This window comes from Anneissia japonica, unplaced genomic scaffold (assembly GCF_011630105.1).
Source record: "Anneissia japonica isolate Jap-2015-1 unplaced genomic scaffold, ASM1163010v1 scaffold581_len1011336_cov187, whole genome shotgun sequence".
In the NCBI taxonomy this organism is placed as follows: Eukaryota; Metazoa; Echinodermata; class Crinoidea; order Comatulida; family Comatulidae; genus Anneissia; species Anneissia japonica.
Genome location: NW_022723686.1, coordinates 399912 through 419470, shown reverse-complemented (window position 1 = coordinate 419470; position 19559 = coordinate 399912). Strand labels below are relative to the sequence as shown.

General features: G+C 37.5%; 1 protein-coding gene across 1 annotated transcript in view; it reads right to left on the bottom strand.

Annotated features, from left to right (window-relative positions):
• Nucleotides 1-8887, bottom strand: part of LOC117112346 (lactadherin-like) — an 80777-nt gene extending 71890 nt beyond the window's left edge. The window contains exon 1 of the mRNA XM_033255422.1: nt 8816-8887. The gene's annotated coding sequence lies outside the window, so the exon portion shown is untranslated. The remainder of the gene's footprint in view (nt 1-8815) is intronic.
• Nucleotides 8888-19559: the final 10672 nt, after the last annotated feature.

The following is a 19559-nucleotide window of genomic DNA, read 5'->3' as shown; positions in this document are numbered from 1 at the left end:
AGACAATAATGATCGTCAAGAAGGCATCACAGAAATATATTTGTGGTCAATCTCAGTTCTTGGAACACAAGTCAACAGTCTATAGCGATTAGCAAAGAAAGAAACTCGTCACACACTAGAACCAAAGTCATGCTCACAGTCGCAGCATGACCATTTAGATGTTGAAAAGTGCCATAGCTTCTGGCTTTTGGACAGCCTGCCTGAAACTGTGAAGTTTCTGAATGACTGGTCAGATGGACTTGGTTCCCAATTCAATAATGCTGTATGCCTAGATAGCCGGAAGATCGGTAGAACGGACGATGAAGTGCCAGAACTGTCTCTTATACACATCTAGATGTGTATAAGAGACAGCAGACTACATTACAGTATCAGTTTGCACAAAATGCTAAAATATTTATATTAGTAATACGCTCTGTTCCGTTTCGGGGATTTCCCGAGCTTCGATATTGATCTACGCTAATGACTGGTTGTTGATAGACTTTCCGCCAATTGAACTTGTTCCGACTTGTTATACTCATGAATCCGCGGTTACACCATCATTGGCGATATTGACACTAAATAGGCCTGATACAATCCCTCAATTGTTTCATATATTAACTCAAATAATTCATAGCAGTTTCAGTGGAAACACGCACATACTGTATTCACAGAAAGGACTAAATTTCGCCTCTCTTCACGCGTAGGCCTTGATCCATGCCAGGCCCGTAGCCAGGTTCTTCCAGGTGGAGTGAGGTCTCTGGGCGTGGGGTCCAGATGCAAAGCCCCGGTGGGGTCAGTAAAACCACCTAAGCCAGGGGATTTTGGTGTTTTATGGGTCTAATTGATCATATGAAAGCAGTTATGTTTGAAAAAGTTCTGCAGTAAAACATTCAGTCTGGATAGGTCTGCAGCTGTCTCTTATACACATGGTGGTTGTACTCGTGGCAAATGTTGTGGTATGTTTGTCTCATCATGGCGACTGGCAAATATCTACAGTATGTGAGGAGAGTGTCATGTTTCGGCCTATCACATATCTTGACCTACAAAAATATATATGTATAATATTTTATTTGAATTCCACATTTCAACAACAGCTGAAAGTTAGGTTTGGAGTAACATATGCATCATGTTATTATTTAATGGGGCATTATTGTTGTATAGCCTAGCTTCTAGGCCTACAGTATGTATATCCTGTCTCTTATACACATCTAGATGTGTATAAGAGACAGGAACCTGTACTGTAGTGTTATAGCACATCACCTTTATTTAGACAGTGCATTTTTTAGACATTTAGGCCTAGACAGTTTTTCATAGGACCAGGCCTATAGTATACTATTATTAGTAGGCCTAGGGGCCTAGGTCTATTATTACGGAAAAAAATGCACTAGCACAATTAATGTGACAAAGATGGCATGGCATGACAAGTCTAGGCTAGGCTAGTAGTAGAAACCTACTATCTTTACCGTCAGCTGGATAAGGCTGCGTGCGAACTCACCTGCTGCGGGACTAGAGCAGTGTCCCGGACAGGAGTGCGCTACTGCTGCTGGGTAGACACTGACTGTACTAATCCTAGGCATAGGTGTAGGCCTAATTATAAACAAACAAGTCAAGTCATCGGACTGATATACGTTTATTAATTCAATTGAATTATTCCTCCATGATTGAATTGACGTTGACTAAACCGTCTCTCTGTAACTGCGTACGTAAACGACCACAAAAACTCACGACTTCACGCTAGTGTACTGTATCTAGGCTAGTCGCTCGATCGTCGGGACGATTTTTCGATCAGCTGCTCGCCAAAAATTAATTGACAGACTTGTCTTGAATATTAATGAGTTGGTTAGAAAATGCTACCAAGCTACTGAAAAAAGTGATCAGCCTCGTTTTCACCTGATTTTCCTGTCTCATCATATCATGTTTTGTTTCTGTAATTATCCTTACATCTCAACATTTTGAATTTTTTAAGTATTTTTCCCGAACTCAGGAAAGGTTAAATAAGCAATATATGGCCACTTGTCTCATCCCCGCACCCCCCCCCCCTTTAAGGGCAGATTCAGTGGAGTGGAACGGTTTGTAAGCAGATTGATAGATGTCATTTAAGCCTTGTTCACATTGGATTTAAAAAATGGTAAATTTAACCAGGGTAACTTTAACCAAAGTCATGGGTACATTTCACCATTGTTCGCACTGGGATTATTCACGCGGTTAGTTTTACCATAATTTTACCAAGATTTAACCTTGTGTATAAAAAATATTATTGAGGGCGCTAGCTTGTGACTTCAACTTCCGGTTTTGTTCGAGCGGTGTCAACATGGAAGAAGTTTTAACCGTGTTGCACGTTCGGATTGGACTTCTTGACCAGCGTGGTTAGTTTAACCGAGACCGTGGTAAGTTTTACTGGGCAGGCTGAGGTCGGTAAAATTAACCATTCGGCTTGGTTAATTTAACCCTGAGGGAATTGTAACCGACGTTCGGATTGGATTTTTTTTGGTCAATTTAGCCAGTGACTCGGTTAATTTGACCAAATTAAGTCCAGTACGATAGGGGCTTAAGATATGCTGGCTGAAATAGTTCGAAATTTGAGATGCCACGCATTTCTCAATACATTTGGAAACAAATGATAAATTGGATATAGGACGGTAATTAGCAATGATTTCTATATCAATGTTGTGTTTTTTAATTAAGGGTTTCACCAAGGCCGTTTTGTAACATTCAGGAAAAATTCCATTTTATAAAGACGAGTAAATAATTTTCATGAATATGGTGACACTATATCTGAACATTTCTTTACAAGATCTGTCGGAATAGGATCAAGTGAACATGAAGCATTTGAAGATGAATTAATTAAATCTAAAGCATCTTTAAGGGCAATCTGTTTAAAAGAATTAAACAAATACAACAAATATTCTGTGAACCAACTTCCCAGAAGCAATGGGAGAATATCTTTCAAAGTAAACATTTTGTCTGGTCTAATCTAAAGGACATAAGAAAAAAAAAAAACTAAAAAGTGTTAATTGAAAATAAATTATTTGTAAAAAGTAAGATGAAACTGAAAATATGTAGGAAAACAGAGATTAATTTATTATGTTCTTATATTGATTTTATGTAAATTTTTATGGTGAGAATGAGAATAAAGGCGGCTTTGCCAGAAAGAGAAAAAAGGTATACTGATATCCTTTAGTTTCCTGCACCAAGGCGACTGCCATTTTTATGTAGTGGCTTGACTCTAGCCGATTTTATGCAGTCAGGTACGATTTCGGATGAGATAGAAAGATTTATGATGTAAATCAAGGGACTTTTGATAGCAGATGCTGCATCCTTAAGGAAGTAAGTGGTATACTGTCAATAGTGCCTTTGATACTATTTGGGTTGAGCAACTACCGATATACAAAATTCTCGTCAAATTTTTTCAGAGAAAAGTTGCGGTTTGACAAGTGCATGATAATACGTTTGAAATTTGATACATAAATTAGGGTATATATCTGATGGAGGAGGGAGCTTCTCTGTTAGCTTTTTGCTCTATGTTTCTAGCTAGACTGTCCTTAACAGGGGCAATCCTAACTCGTCTATATGTTATAGTTACACTAGTCCTACGTTTTTAATATAGTCCTTATCTTTTCTGAGAGAGCATTTCAGTCAGATGTAAACGAGAATGTGCTTAGGGGTTAGATCTGTGCGTATTTTAGGCCTCTGTGATATTTAACGGTATGATACCTACCCTGATAACGGGAGGTTACAGGTTCGAATCCCGTCAAAAACACTTTTTTATGCACTGTAATAAAGAACTTCCCTTTGATCGCCGATGACTTGTTACGATTATACTATTATGTTCCTATTTCTAGCACTTTATTATAATTTACATATTTGTTTGTAATATGTTTACTGTGCTATGCAGCAAACATAGTTTAGCATTTATTTACTATAAGACAATACATATATTCACAAATAAATAGGTGAATAATATTAGTTCTCGAATATATGGACAGATGATTATATAATCGTATCAAACATAGCAGTTATCTTCTTAGCCTTCTATTGCCATGTGTATTTGTGTAAGATATATACGTATCTGAAATTTGACAATATAAGATGTGAAAGAAATAAAATATATTGATTTTGGCCCTTCGGTGGGACCCAACGTAAATCCACTCGCTGATCAATATTATAAACAGACTGGTGAACTTAGAACTTACAAATTATATTATAATCGTATAAACATAGCTTATCAAATAAAAGTTTCTTCCGGAACAATCTTTCGCCCACTACTTTAGCATATTAAACAACGCTAGGACGCCAATAAGGAGAATTCGTTTTCGGTCGCGCTTCGTTTCTGTCGCGTCTCATTTCGGTCGCGGTTTATTTCGAACAAATATATGGAGCGCCGAAGGAGTTGCGAAAACGCAAAATTTTATATGCCTAGGCCCTATTATTATAATTAGATCGTCAATCGGTTTATCATAGCCTAAGTATTTTTTTTTATTTCCGTTTTGCTATCTTTTCAAATATTTTCTTTCGTCCATGGATTTTAGTATGTGCTTCAGGATATTCTTTTTGTTGCGTTTTCATACTATAATTTAATAATTATGGTCAATAAAATGTATCTTTGATTTTAATTGAATGAATTGAATGTTGTTACAATCTGAAATAACAATAATCATTACATTATTTAATCCGATGTTTCTATACAATAAATTTATTTATTTTTCTTGCAGCTTCCAGAGTTTGGATAAAACATAATTTAGGATAAAACAAGATAATTTAGGGAAACACAATTAAAGAAATAAACGAATAATACACACATTATCACTCTTCACTTGAAATCTTTAGTTTTTTTTGATGTCCCTGCGCAGTTCATAAATATGAATATATATAGGCCTATTTATATATGATTTTATATAAGCATAAATGATATACCTAGAAACAACTATATATATATATATATATATATAATATAGGCCTATATACACACACACACACACACATATATATATATATATATATATATATTTATACATATATAATATGATATTTAATTTATACATATGTATTTACATTACACATGAAATCATATAAGCCTAACAAATATATATTTTACTATCCATTTATTTTTGTATTTTATGAACATGATCAGCAGCCAGCGCAGATGCTTCAAAGTTACAGGTTTCATGAAGTAGGTGAAATCACAAACCTTGTGTCAGCTTCTTTGGCAATCAATTTGTGGAAACGTTTCTTTCCACAAATCTAGTTATGCAACTAAAGAAATAGGCCTAGCAAGTTGAGTGATTTTCTCGGGCTTATGAATATAAAAGAAGCATGAAACGGCTTTTAAAATGTGCAGCATGCAATTATTAATTTATTGATAATTTTATATGGAAAATATAAGTATGAAAACACATATTTCCTTTATAATATTATTATAAACATAATCAGAACATAGGGTAAATGGAAACTTAACAGACAAGAAAAAAAAAACGTATGCGAAACTAATCTATTGACTATACTTATTCCATAAATCTTTATTTGATTCAAGCAGAATAACAAATTTAATTCTGGTTTAATTTAAATAACGAGTTGGCTGGTTTTTCCTGATAAAAAGTTTGATTTGTATAAATATTTGTTATGTAGTAGTAGTAGTAGGAAGCGTAGAATCGATAACAAAACGAAAAAAACCGTCCGATAAAAGAGTGAAATGGTACTAGGAATGAAACAAACTAGAAAATAACCTATAAGTACCATAATATTAATTGAAATTTAGTTTAGTAATAATAGTATTCAATTTATTTGCTTTTAAGTAGCCTATGTTGTTGCTTAGTAGAAAGACAACAAAACATAAATATAGAAAAGTATGATAAACCGATTGACGAACTCACAATGATAATTAGGCCTAGTTTTATATATTAAATTTGGCGTTTTCGCAACTCCATTGGCGCTCCATACATTTGTTGAAAGCAAACCGCGACCGAAACGAGGTGCGACCGAAACGAAACACGACCGAAATGATCTGTATTCGTCGGGTGTTGTAGAACATGGTTGCTCTCTTTTTTTCCTATAAAGTAGAGTCGATGAGCGGCCGATGGTAGCGCTATATGTAAACAAAGTGAATTAGATGGCTGCGACCATTGAGCTAGTGTGTAACGATTAATGAATCTAAGGGGTCATTTAAGTATTATGTAACTCAGAGGGGGGTGGGGGTTTAGTGGAAAACGTTACAGTGTGTGACATAGGGGTGGGGGTCTTGCTTGAAGTGTTACATAACAAAATTAATTTTCATGGGAAGAGAAGAAATATTAAATATTCAAACTAGTATGATATTACTTTATTGAAACATACTACATCAGTGTAATACAATGTAATGTAACACAGTTGTGTTGAATTTGTGAAATCAATAAACAATGAAGTTACATCTACCATATCAAAAAATAACAATTTCCAAGAGCTATGATGTGCTGCCATCTAGTTGTTATTAGAGCAAACCATATTGTATAACAAATTTGTAGTGTAGGACAAATTTGTAGTGGAGGACATTTATCCTGATACTTAATGTTGTTCATCTGATTTTATTAAAATTGTTGATGTTCGGAAGTGGGGGTGTGGTTCTAGAGTTACATAACATTTAGAGGGGGTTTGGAAAAGTGTTACAGAGTGTTACGGGGGGTGGGGTGTCAATATTTGAAAAAAAATGTGTTACATAATACTTGAATGGCCCCTAAGCCTATAGTGGATTATTGTGTCGCATAGGAATATAGCGTGATTATATTAGAATGTGTATTAGGTGAGTTATGTATATTTTATCAAATATCTCTGGGAGTCCATGAGGTGAGGAGGAACTGTTATAAAAGCCTGGTACTCTATTGTAAGGAGAACGTGAATAGTCTGTACATACCTCTGTTGGGTAAGTCAGGATGGCCAAGTTATACTTGATAATAGCTATTTTTTTATGTTTACATTGAAATTATATTATTTGTTGGTGGTTTGAATATGCTATGAATAACAGTAGCATGTATAATTCTGGAGTATAGACCTGGTGCTTAGATTGAAAACAGCTCATATACCACTGTTGTTTATGATGATATTATTAATATGATATTAATAGTGATATTATTAATATTATTTGATGTTGTGATTTGACATTATTAAAGGTAATCTTACATGTCTAAATAAATTACATGACTGCAATGAGTTGTTTGTTTATTGCAGAGGTTTTTTTTTTTTTTTTTTGCCTACAATTTTTTTTTTTTTTATTGCAGAGGTTTTTTTTTTTTTTTTTTTTTTTCTGGTGTTTTACTTGAGACTGGTGATTTGGTTGTTGAAATTCAAGTTGGTTGAAGAATAAATAAGCATACAGATCAGCACCCATATCGTTGTACTAGTGTGTCTGTGTTCAAATCCAGGCCTTCGACACTTAAAATAGTTAGGTGAGATCTACATGTTTATTATTTTAATAGTCAGTTATAGACTAATAAATCAATTTAATTAAAATAATGATTGTCATATTATGAAAATCCAGGAGAAGAAAATAAAATGTTACCCTGAATTGCTCCTATTTTTTAAATTTTTTTTTGTTAATTGTTTGTTTTTGTTTTTTGTTTTTTTTTTCGTATTTTTTTTGTTTGTAATAAAAAGGGAATGAATAAGCTAAGTTTTAAGGTTGCAATTAGATGCAAATCGAATTTTTTTTATAGATTTGTAAACATTTTACAAAAAAAGTGGCATTGGTATGATCTATACTAATGTACGAACAATATATTCATGTCTGCATATATGCTAATGGCAAGAAAATGTGCGACTTTGTTGTAAAGCCAAACCAGTCACAAATTCTGTTTTAGAGATAATGGCCAAAACATATGCTGCAATGTGAAAATTTTGAAATCTATTTTATTGCACGAAACTACCCTTTATATAAAGTGAAAATATTTTGTTGTGCATGCAGAAATGCGAATAGCCTCTCTATACAGCCAGTGCCATATTTGCATAATGTGAATTGGTGAAGCTCTTCAAAAAACCGACCATAGAGTGGCTGCAATAACACTAGTCCAAAGAGTTGTTTACTGATAGGAAAGCCAGTGAATTTGTGTTCATTTCGATGTAAAATTTCGGCTGGGGTTGGTTGATTTAAATTTGAGTATTTGCAAGTTGAAAATTATGATGTTTTGAAATGCTGAGAAAATGTATCCCTTTGTAGTTGTTACAGATAATAAAGATACTTAATATGATTTGTCATAAAAAAAAAACGATGTGGTGACTTAGCTAGGCCCAACCTAGGCCTACTCTAGGATTTGAAGAATTAGGCCTGCCTGGGCCTAGCTAGCCTGTGATGGTATGCTGAAAAAATTGACGTAGGCCTAGGCCTCAATAGTATTCATTATTTTAAAGACTAAACCTATGCAAGTCCTTTGATACATGCATCACCGATTTTCACACATTGGCAGCACCCTGCTGTTTAATGTTTATTTTAACCTTAATAGTAGATGGTGTGAAAAAACTAAAAGGATGTGGGCAGTTTAGATAGAGTGTTCACCTTAGTGACTGGTTTGGCTTGTCTTTGCCACAAATACAGTAATTATAAAACTTTGTGACACCACTTTAAAAATGATCACCGATGGTTATCAAAACGTCAGATTAGTAAACGTATTTAAATTGTTATGAATCAATATTTATTACATCATTTTTTATTATTACACTAATAAATAATTAAAATGGCTGACAATACCCGGAGTACAGAAAGCAATTCAAATAATTGTATCGAACGGAATTATTGGCATAACATATAAACACAAAAACACAATTATGTCAATTTAATTAGTTGTAATGTTTTAGATATAAGCATAACACTCACTTATAGAGAGAATCTCCCACGGAGCACAAAGAAATAAATCCTATATATTTTCAAGCTACAGAAAAGAAACCTTTGCTTCAATTGTGCTTCAGATGTAAAATGACAACTTGAAGTCACAAGATTACGCCGTACAGGATGTACGGCGTACTCTTGTGACTTGTGACTCTTGTGACTAAGAATAAGTTTCTCACAACACTACTAATATTGAATTACAGCAAATTGCCTATTGTATAGCCAAACCACACTACCAACCTATTATTATATACCTGTTGCACTTCCTGCAAGGTCGTAAAATAATTTTTCGTTTAAGGGGAAAGTGTCAAAAATGTTTGATGGTTAGAATCAACATCACAATCAGTAAGATCAAATCATGACGTCAGTAATACTAATAAAATATTATTTTCAGAGGTCTTTAAAAAAGTTTTTGGCCAACTTTCTCTGCTATTATTTCACACTCATTAAAAAACATACATGTCCATAAAATTATAGGGAGAGTAAAGCCTGCTACCCCCTCTAAATCCACTCTTGTTAACATGACAAACACAGGAAGTTGAATCATAATTAAGCAAGCGGTAAGGATCTACCTGTCATAAACTAGTTTTTGATGACATCACGTAGAATTAAATGAACTTTCAAGCACTTTAACTTCCTTATGAATGGACAACCGGCATAGTAACGTCAAAGATATTCCAATATACATGAACATTGTTGAAATGAAATTCAATAGAAACAACAAAACAGAACACACTATTTTTAAATATTGGGAAAAACAACTAGACTTAAAATATTGAAAGAGGAAGTTGTTTCTCCTTTAAGGTACATCGATGGTTCTATGAAAATATAATTACAATAAAAACCCAATCGAGGATTTCCGAAGATTATATTGTAGGCATAGACCTCTAGTACAATTTCCTCTTACCAAATTTAGGCCTCGGTGAATGAAACCAACCCAATTTTTGCCATAATTCCAGATTACAATGACGCAATGTTAAAACTTTTTTTTTAAATTATAAGACAGTTTTGTGATCAGCCAAAGTCATGTTGTTTTAAAGCCTGTCATTGTTTGGCTCCTTGACAGGGATGACACCAGCGGGTGGAAGGTGGTGGGGTGAGAAAAATTCTAACTGGTCTTAGATGGGCTTATCTCTCTGGTGGTAAACAGTTCCGAGAGAATTTGAGCGACGCTCGACAACGCCTATGCTCTCCGTCGAGGACATTACCCCCTTCCTTTGTAAGGAATATTGCCCTTCCCCCTCTCTATTAAAAACATCTCCCCTCCCCACAGCAGTAAATCCCGACGCCACCGCTGCTACTTAAATATGTGCTGAACAACGATTTTGAAAGCATTCTTCTGTATGTTGAAAAAATGTTAGTGTTAAGCAATATTAATATCTACAGTTTCCAACCTGACAAATTAACTCAAATTTAAATTGAAGAACATGTTTTGTTAAATTATAGAACGGTAAGGCAAAATTATTTTGACTGTCATAAACTAAGTACAGTATTGACCTGGTCTGGTCAAAGTAAGCCTAGGCCTAAGGCTAAGTTTTTCTCAATTTTGGTTATTGTGCTGGTCGTGTAAGCAAGAAAGATATACAGTATGATGATAGGCCTAGGCTTACTTTGACCAGACCAGGTCAATACTGTGCTGGCCCGAACCTGATTCTGGTTCAGTATGATTAGATCGATGTTTTGCAGTGGCTTTGTAGGCTAGACATAGACCTATATACCTTTGTCTAGTTTCGGCCCGTAATAATAAATTATTAAAATAAATAAATATTAAACATAAATAAATAAACATAAATAAAAATATATATAAATAAATATATTTTCCAGATGGAATAACCAGGCCTGTGCTGGCCCGAACCTGATTGCTGCGTAGGCATAGTTAGTGATTTATAGTAAATGCAAATTTTGGGTGGGTGTAACTTTTGTGTTCATATCTTTTGTTTTTCCTAACAAAATGTGCATGCATTTGGTACCAAGATGGAGCATATTGGCAGTTCAATCACATACATTTATAAAATTCGTAAAATCATTGACATTTTAACAAAAATGAAAATTCTACCATAAATCATTACAAAAATAAATTTTGAAAAAAATTGAAATTGTAAATAGATATTATCATTATTTATTATTGTACACACAGTAATATGGAATACGGAAATTGATGGCCGGATGAAAAACACAGGGATATTTTACATATATATCACGTCATATGTGATAAACATATTAATTTATAGTAATCCGAATTTTGGCTGGGGAAGGAGGGTAACATTTGTGCTAATAACCTGTGTTGTCGTGAATAAATTTGTATGATGTTGGGTATCAACATAATAACATATTAACTGCTTATTTTTTTTAAATTTTTTAATGTGAAAATACCATTCAAGATGGCCGACAAAATGGCGCCCATATCATAAACGGCTACAAATTGCACTGTGATTGTGGATTTTTCCATAAATATCGGGTTTTATGGGTCAGTAAATCATTTGAAACAGTTTAAGATGTTAATCTGATCAATATGAGGGAATTCAAGATGGCCAAAATATATAAAAAGCCATAAATCAGTAATTGTATACTTAATTTCAATGCCATTTTTTACATTTTATTCTAGATTTTTTTTTTTTATCAAAGAAAGGTATCCTGATCTAAGATCTTATTGATTTCAATTAGGCTTTTTTTTTTAAATGGTCGTTTTTATTCATCATGGAGGCTTGAATTGTAGGACCAGGCTTACGATACCTTTTTCCTTCATCATCGCTTATCCATAGTGTGAGGCCCTAAGGCGCCTCTCATAGCGACGAACCGCATGTGTGAATGACTTCATGGTTCGATGTTGTTTTGTTCAAATGAGTTACCGTTATTAAAACTAGTTTACACAAAAGTATACATCTTGTGTAGTTTATTCGTTTGTAGTACTGTGTACCATTAAACATGGCGCTGCAAGCAATCAAGGTTCAGCAACATAAGCTCTATTTGGCGACAGATAGGCTCTCGGAGTTTCGCGTGTGGAAAACCCAGTGAAACGCCTACACCGCCATGAAGGATCTCGACAAATAATCAGGCCAGGCCCAGGTAAACATCCTTTCTTTATGCCTCTCAGTGGAGATTTTGAAGATTTTATTGAACTTGGGTCTCACTCAGGCTCCCCTATGGTCGACTAAGGATATTATTGAGTCTCTTGAGGCACATATTCAATGTCAGATAAATAAATCTGTTGAAAAAGACAAAAATTTAGAGCTAGACTTTAAAGGTCAGGTGAGAAATTTGACGATTACCTATTCAGCCTCCGCGAATTAGTCAATGAGTGTAATTTTTGTGATGACCAGTGTAGTCAGAAAGCAATTCGAGATCAAATTATTGAAGGCCTTACCGATACCACGATTGTCGAACACCTTAGTTATCTCAAATTAGGCCTGGCGAAAAAAAAATTCGTAACAAGAGGGTTAGAGACAGCCAAACATCAGAAAGATGAGATCAACAGGCCTCAACTACTCGCCCAGACTAGCAACGCCGCTGTTTTTTCGGTCAAATAAGAAAAATCGTACTACTACTAATTATGTTGGTAACTCAAAGAAGTCACATACGCCTAGACATACTACTCCAGCATGATTAACAACAGTAAGGTACTAACAAAATGTATGTACTGTGGTAAACTTTATCAGTACTGACGTCAACATTGCCCTGCATCTGGCGTTACTTGTAATACATGTCACAAACGTGGACATTTCGCAACTGTTTGCAGATCAAGACCGCATAATCGTGCGGTACGTGTTGACATGCAGTATCCACCTGTCAGTCTGAACTAGGTGGCTTATCTCAGGCCAGGCTGTGTTTCTATAGTAACTAGGCCTGGCATGCCACCGTGTTTAACTTTTCCAAGCCGGGCTTTAATCGTTGTGGGGGGTCTTGCATCTGAACACTCTGCATTCACTTACGTGCGCTGTGAGCGAGCATACGTTTCGCGAGTAATGTTTTGAAACACCGTTTCCTGGTCACGGTTCATTATTATGCAAATGCTCGCGCCTCCTGGCTAATCCCGCTAGTCTGAACGCCCGGCAAAGTTGAGCCGAGCTTAACGTTGAGCCGGGCTTAACTCAAGCCTGGCTTATATTCAAGTCTGAACGTAGCCTGTGTCATAGGCAGCTGAGGGTCGACGAACTCTACTCCAGTTATCTTCTGCAACCCAACGATCGATCCATGAACCGATGACGTAGAAGAGACGTACCGATGACGTCACGACCTTCCATCTAATAAATCTACGATCTTGTACATTCCATTCGAATTAATTTCTTTGTTAGACGTTGATCGGCACCAGTCAGTTATAATACACCTGCTGAAGATTATCGTTTCGCTAATTGTCATTTTTTTGGCAGCAATAGCTAAACGGACGGGTATTGAGCGCCCTGGCCAAATGGTCAAGCTTTCGATGATTTTGTTAATTTTCGATTTTTTTTACACAGTTTTGAAAATTACCGTCCGATGTTTCATAGAAGAGTTGGCAATCGCATCGAACCTTGAGACTTGTCATCTGCTTCAATTGGATATCATTATGCTGATCGTCGTGTACACTCTTTTGCCAGCAATAAATCATTGGACCGTTATCGAGCTCATCGGCCACCTAACCAAATCTGTAATATCTGCCATGGGATTCATTTGATTTTTAGAGACATTGAGAATTTCTACCGAATTTTTAACAGGAATGTCGATGAAAATGACAGCAATTCCGTCGAACAAAGAGGATTTTTTGTTGATTCTGGTCAGCCATGAAGGCATCCAGTACTATCTAGATAGAATTTACAAACCTCCGTTTAGAAGAAAAAGACACCAGGTTTTTTTTATTGTTGGCACTTGGGGTACACTGCCGCTCGTCCGAGCCTGCACGTCTGCCTATCGTGTACGGCCTGTTACTTTTTTCACATTTAGGACAAGAAATACTAAAAGAAATGTGTTGAAAGACTAATAAAAGAAAAAAACACAAAGAAATATTTTGTATGTCTGAATTTATTGTTTCTCCTTTTCTTAACCAATCTTAGGTTTAATTTTTTTGTTTTTAAGACGGCGGATGTCGTCTGACCACGTTACCGGCCACCAGCGTCCGTCTGTTTCGTCGGAGAGAGTGTGGTTCTCGGATGTCGTGCCGGTCTTGTCCGATCTCAGAAAGAACATCATCCTCTTCAGAGGGGAAGGCGCGCGTCCCGTGTTCGAAATCGAGTCACCGACGAATTCCGAAGGGAAGTACGGTCCGACGTCCGACAGGTTGACGATTCGAAAGCTCACTTCGATCTCGTCGCAATTGTCGTCGAATTCGTTGACGAAACTTCGGGAGCTCTCCCAAACGGTTTTGGGCAGTCTGCACGGAAACGATCTCGGCCGAGGTGGAGGCGGCGGTTGTGAGTACGACTGCTGATCTTCGCTATCGTCCGCGGAGTCTTCGGCGAAGGTCCTGCCCACCCTATCAAAGAGCAATTCTGCGAAGACGTCGACGATCGGCGTCGAACTGCGAAACCGACTTCTCACGAAGTCGGATCTCGGGTGGCAGCACATCAGAATCATGGCGCACGTCAGGAATCGAGAAAAGCAATCGGACGACCGATTCCACTCGACGTTTCTCCTGTTCACGACGACGACGTTCTCGAAGTACGTCGTGCCGTTCTTGGCGCCGGTCGGCGGACAGCTGTTGGCGCCGTCCGCGTCCGTCGGATCGACGGAAGCCACCAACGGAAAGGTCGAGAGACTGGTGATGTAACCTTCGTTTATTATTATTATTATTGTATATTTATATAGCGCATATCAAACTTCTCTATGCGCTGAACATTATTACCCCGGATCACTGGATCAAGCACATATGGAACACACACTCAGGCCCCATAGGGGAATTCCATAATGTTGCAGCTGTATTCAGCGCAGGCTGTGTTTGAACCTACCAGGTACCCACTTTTACTCCTGGGTGGAGAGAGGCAACCGTAGATAAAGTGCCTTGCCCAAGGACACAAGCGACTTGCACAGCGAGAGTTTTGAACCCCCGACCTCGTGGTTGGGAGTCCAAACCACAACCGATGCGCCAACCACTTCTACTTCTACTTCGTTCTGCCTGCTGGCCATCTCGGCGGTCACGCCGTCGAACGAAAAGGCGTGCATGTACGGGATGCTGTGACTGACGTGCTTCGTGACGCGCACCGCCTCGTCGTAAGCGGAGAAAGCTGGCATCAGCGACGAGATCTCGAGGCGCTGTTCCTGGGCGAAACCGAGACCCGGCACGGAGGACCTGAAGCTGACGAACGCCAACTTCTCGTCGTCGGCGACCTCCGGCACCGCAAACGAGAACGCTATCGGCGGATACGCAGCTGCGAACAGTCTGACGGCCTCGTCCGTGTCGCATCGCGATCCCAGTGACGAGTAGCCATCGTGCTCTGGAACCGGAAATCTTGGAATCCACTTCCTCTGGTAGGCGACGAACATCCTCTTCCTGTTGCCGTCCACACGTTTCTCCAACTTATCCAGGAAGGAATCCACACCCTCCACGGCTCGCGAAATCTTCGAACAGATTCAGTCTGTTTCCCATCTCCTTGTACAGGCAAGAAGACCATCAACTTGTTGATCAACAAAAAAAAAAATCGGCAATCTAATACTTCCCTAAAATGTGATGGGATAATGACCACTGATCCCAATAAAATTTAACAAATACTTTGTCGAAATTGGACCTTCACTTGCTAACAAAATTCCCGATGTCAATAAATCATTTAAAGACTTTCTACCAAACCCAATTCCTAATTCTCTCTGTTTTAGCCCAGTCAATGAGACTAAAGTGATTCAAATACTTACATCCTTTAAAACGAACAAGTCTCCCGGTATTGATGATTTTCACACCAAAGTCATCAAACACATTGCTAATGTTATCTCTCTTCCATTATGCCATATTTTTAATCTTGCCCTATCCAACGGTGTATTCCCAGACAGGATGAAGCTAGCGCGCGTTACCCCTATATACAAGTCTGGCATTAAATCCGAGCTATCCAATTATTGCCCTATCTCAATTTTATCAGTCTTCTCGAAGGCCTTGGAAAGAGTAATATACGATCGCACTTTCTCATTTGTTTCTAAATATGACATACTCTATAACAAACAGTATGGTTTCAGGAAAAATCACAGTACATCCATGGCCCTTATTGATCTAACAAATAATATAGTTAATGCTCTTGAAAACCGCCAACTTGCAATTGTTCTTTTTATAGATCTTTCCAAGGCCTGTGATACAATTGATCACAACATTCTTTTGTATAAGTTATCGCACTACGGAATACGGGGATCCGCACTTGATCTCTTCAAAAGCTACCTCTCAAATCGTGCCCAATGTACCAAATATTGTAATTCTATATCTACCTTCAGCCCAGCCACATGTGGAGTTCCTCAAGGTTCATTACTGGGTCCTCTCCTGTTTATTTTATATATTAATGATATCCATCTGTCCACTAACTTGCTCAGTTTCTTTCTCTATGCCGATGATACAACGGTTTACTATTCTAACCAAAATATTCAATCATTATTCGATACCTTTAACTCCAGTTTGATTCACATGTCCCAGTACTTTTCTGCAAACAAAAGTTCAGTCAACTACAAAAAATGTAGCTTCATCCTGTTTGGGACCGCCAAAAGGCTAAAAAAATATCGACATTTCAGCATACAAAATATACATTGAAAATCACGAAATACCTTCTGTTCAATCTGCAAAATTTTTAGGAGTACACTTAGACAGTGGACTCACATGGAAAGCTCACATAAGTGAAGTTGAGAGCAAAATTTCCAAAAGCCTTGGCATCATTTCTAGACTCTCTTCCTTTATTCCCTGTAATGTTCTTCGTATCCTCTACTGCTCTCTCATTCTTCCTTACTTGAACTACTGCAACATTTTTGGGGGCAATACATATCCATCTAACATCAACAAACTTCAAATTCTTCGAAAAAAGGCTATCAGGATCATATCTGGCTCTCCCCCTCAATCTCATTCTTCCCATCTGTTTTCCAATCTAAATTTTCTAAAATTAAACGATATTAATTTAATCCAGCAAAGTATATTTGTATACTCTGCCATGCATTCGATTCTTCCCAAGCATTTAAGTAACATGTTTATGTCTAATTCCTCTTTTCACAATTATTATACGCCTTCTAGAACTGATATTCACATCCCTTATCACAACTCAAACTATTTCCAACATAACATTAAATATACGGGCCCCTCTATTTGGAACAATCTACCATTCTCAATTACCAATGCTGTTTCTGCCAGAGCCTTTTCTAATAAACTGAAAAAAACACTTAATCTCAAATTTTTTAACTTTCTGAGGTTGAAATTCGTCGTGCTGTTTTTTTTTTTTAGCTGCTTTCTCTTCTTTTTTCTTTATATATTTATTTATTTTTTTATTTATTTATTCATTTATTTTATTTATTATTTATTTTTTTAATTTTTTCAGGCCTGCCCATCACAAGATGTTTGTTTTTGCAAACAACTTCTCGGGACCTGGCCTTCTTCCAATTTTTGTATTTTGTATTTTTGTAATTTTGTTTTTCTAAGTGCAATTGGAAGAAAATAAATGTTTTGTTGAATTGAATTGAAAAAAGGGTGGCTCAGAGTCTCGGCATATTCCGCAACTCGCCATCCACGTCGATGCGCAGACCGCCGAGAAGATCGTGACGTTCCAGACCCAATCTTTGCGCTTCCAGGGACAGCGTCGTCCCCGCTTTTCTTCTCGAGACGTCGCGTAGGAATTGCTCCAGCGCTTCCTCGACTGTCTTCACCGACGTAGAACCTTTCGCCTCGTTCAAGAAGCACCGCAGCTTCACTGCTTCGAACGAGTAAGGCGCGCGTCTGCCGCTGACGAACGCCGCCAAGTCCCACAGTAGTGCCGAACGGATGCTCGGTCGCGCTCCGGAGTATGACGAAGAAGACGACGACGAGGAGAAGAAGCTGCTGGCCACCTCCTTGGCAACGGAGACGACGGACGACGGTGTCTTGGAGTGCCAGTTGTACTGATCGATTCCGGCGCACTCCATCCGAAACCAGAATTTTCGCGACCGCGACACCAACTCGGGATCCGAATCGACGTTTCTTTTTTCTAAAAAAAAATCTTTAATGAACTGAATGAGTTTGACTACTTGACTGGTGGTAGACTTGCCAGAGGGCAGAAAGCTGCTTGATTGGCAATAAATAGCTTGTCAACAACAGGTCCAACTCTGTTAAATATAAGCCTTCGGAAGATGTATGGCATAAAAGTGAAAATAGATAAGAATTTTGTTGGTTCTTCGCAATTACTGTATCTTTTTCTGGTTACATGAGAGACAGAACATGTGCTTTCTTCAAGATCTTCAAAAGCTTGTGGGTTTATAAGCAATGGTTGTTCAGCTGCAAAAGCCTTTTATTTGTGGCAGAGCCCAGAAACTTAGTTAGTTCAGTTGAGATTTTGTCTAGACCATTTCTTTTTCCAACCTTCAGCGACAAAATGCTGTCTTCCAGCTGTACCATGGTCAGAAATAGAGTTTAGCCAGGAATTTGCTGTACTTTTTACGGTTGATTTTGATCTTCTGCTTCATCTTCCCACTTTTTTTTAATTCAGGAATAGCTGGTTTGCAACCTAATTTGCAGTTACTTTGAACTGCTGCTGGGCTGCTGTGGGGTGTCCGCGGAGGTTTCGAATATATTCAATCAGGGCTTTTCAGGTATTACGACACTCCTGTACTATGCTTCCATAACTTTATCTATTTGGGTTGTTGGGTCAGTTTTTACCGGGCTGACCAAGCCGTCGTACCGGGCTGGGTAATAAGAGAAAAGAAAAAGGGGAGAGGGAGGGAAAGAGAAAGAAGAGGAAAAGAAAAGGAAAGAAAAAGAGAAGAGAAAAATAGAGACAAGAATAAAAAGGAAGATATCAGAATGACCAGACTCACAACACCCTGTAACCCCTTCTCCACTTCAAAAACTGTCATAACTCCTTTGATCTATGCTGCCCGATGGCGTAACCATCGGGGGGACAAGGGGAAGATATCTATCTTTGAAAAATCTTCCCCACCCCTTTATAAATGCCCTTTCATCCCCTGAAAGTGCCTAAAAACCTCAAATTTCGCGCGCATTTATTGTTAACATGGCCCAATTTTCTCTAAAAATTGCACATTTTAGGGAGTTTTGATCAATTCCAACGAAATTAGAATTAAAAAACCAGGGGATAAGGGGAAAATATCCATCTCTGGAAAATCTTTCCCCACCCCTTGACAAATGCATCCTCTGAAAGTGCCTAAAATTCTCAAATTCTTTGCGCGCATTTCTTGTTACAGTAGTCCAATTTCCTCTATAAATTGCACATTTTAGGGAGTTTTCATCAATTCGACGAAATTAGAATTAAAAACAAAAATATTTTGCGCGCTTGGCGCACATTTTTTAGTTTTATCCTTTTAAGTTACTTAAGCACATAATAGTCCCAAACTCAAGAAAGACAAATTTAAGAGATCATTTTAACCTAAAAGAAGGGCCTCAATGTGTATAGATGGTGAAAGAATATGTTTGTAATAAATAAAACCATGATGAAAATGATTATATATAGTTTGTTATATACGTGTGTGCCCTATATTATAAATAAGATAAGCCCTATGTCGTATTGTTTTCTATATGGTGAGTGGGGTGGGGTGGGTATGGTAAATTACTAACCGGGAAATGAGGGTTGTTGTCGTCGTCGTCGTCGTCGTTGTTATATTA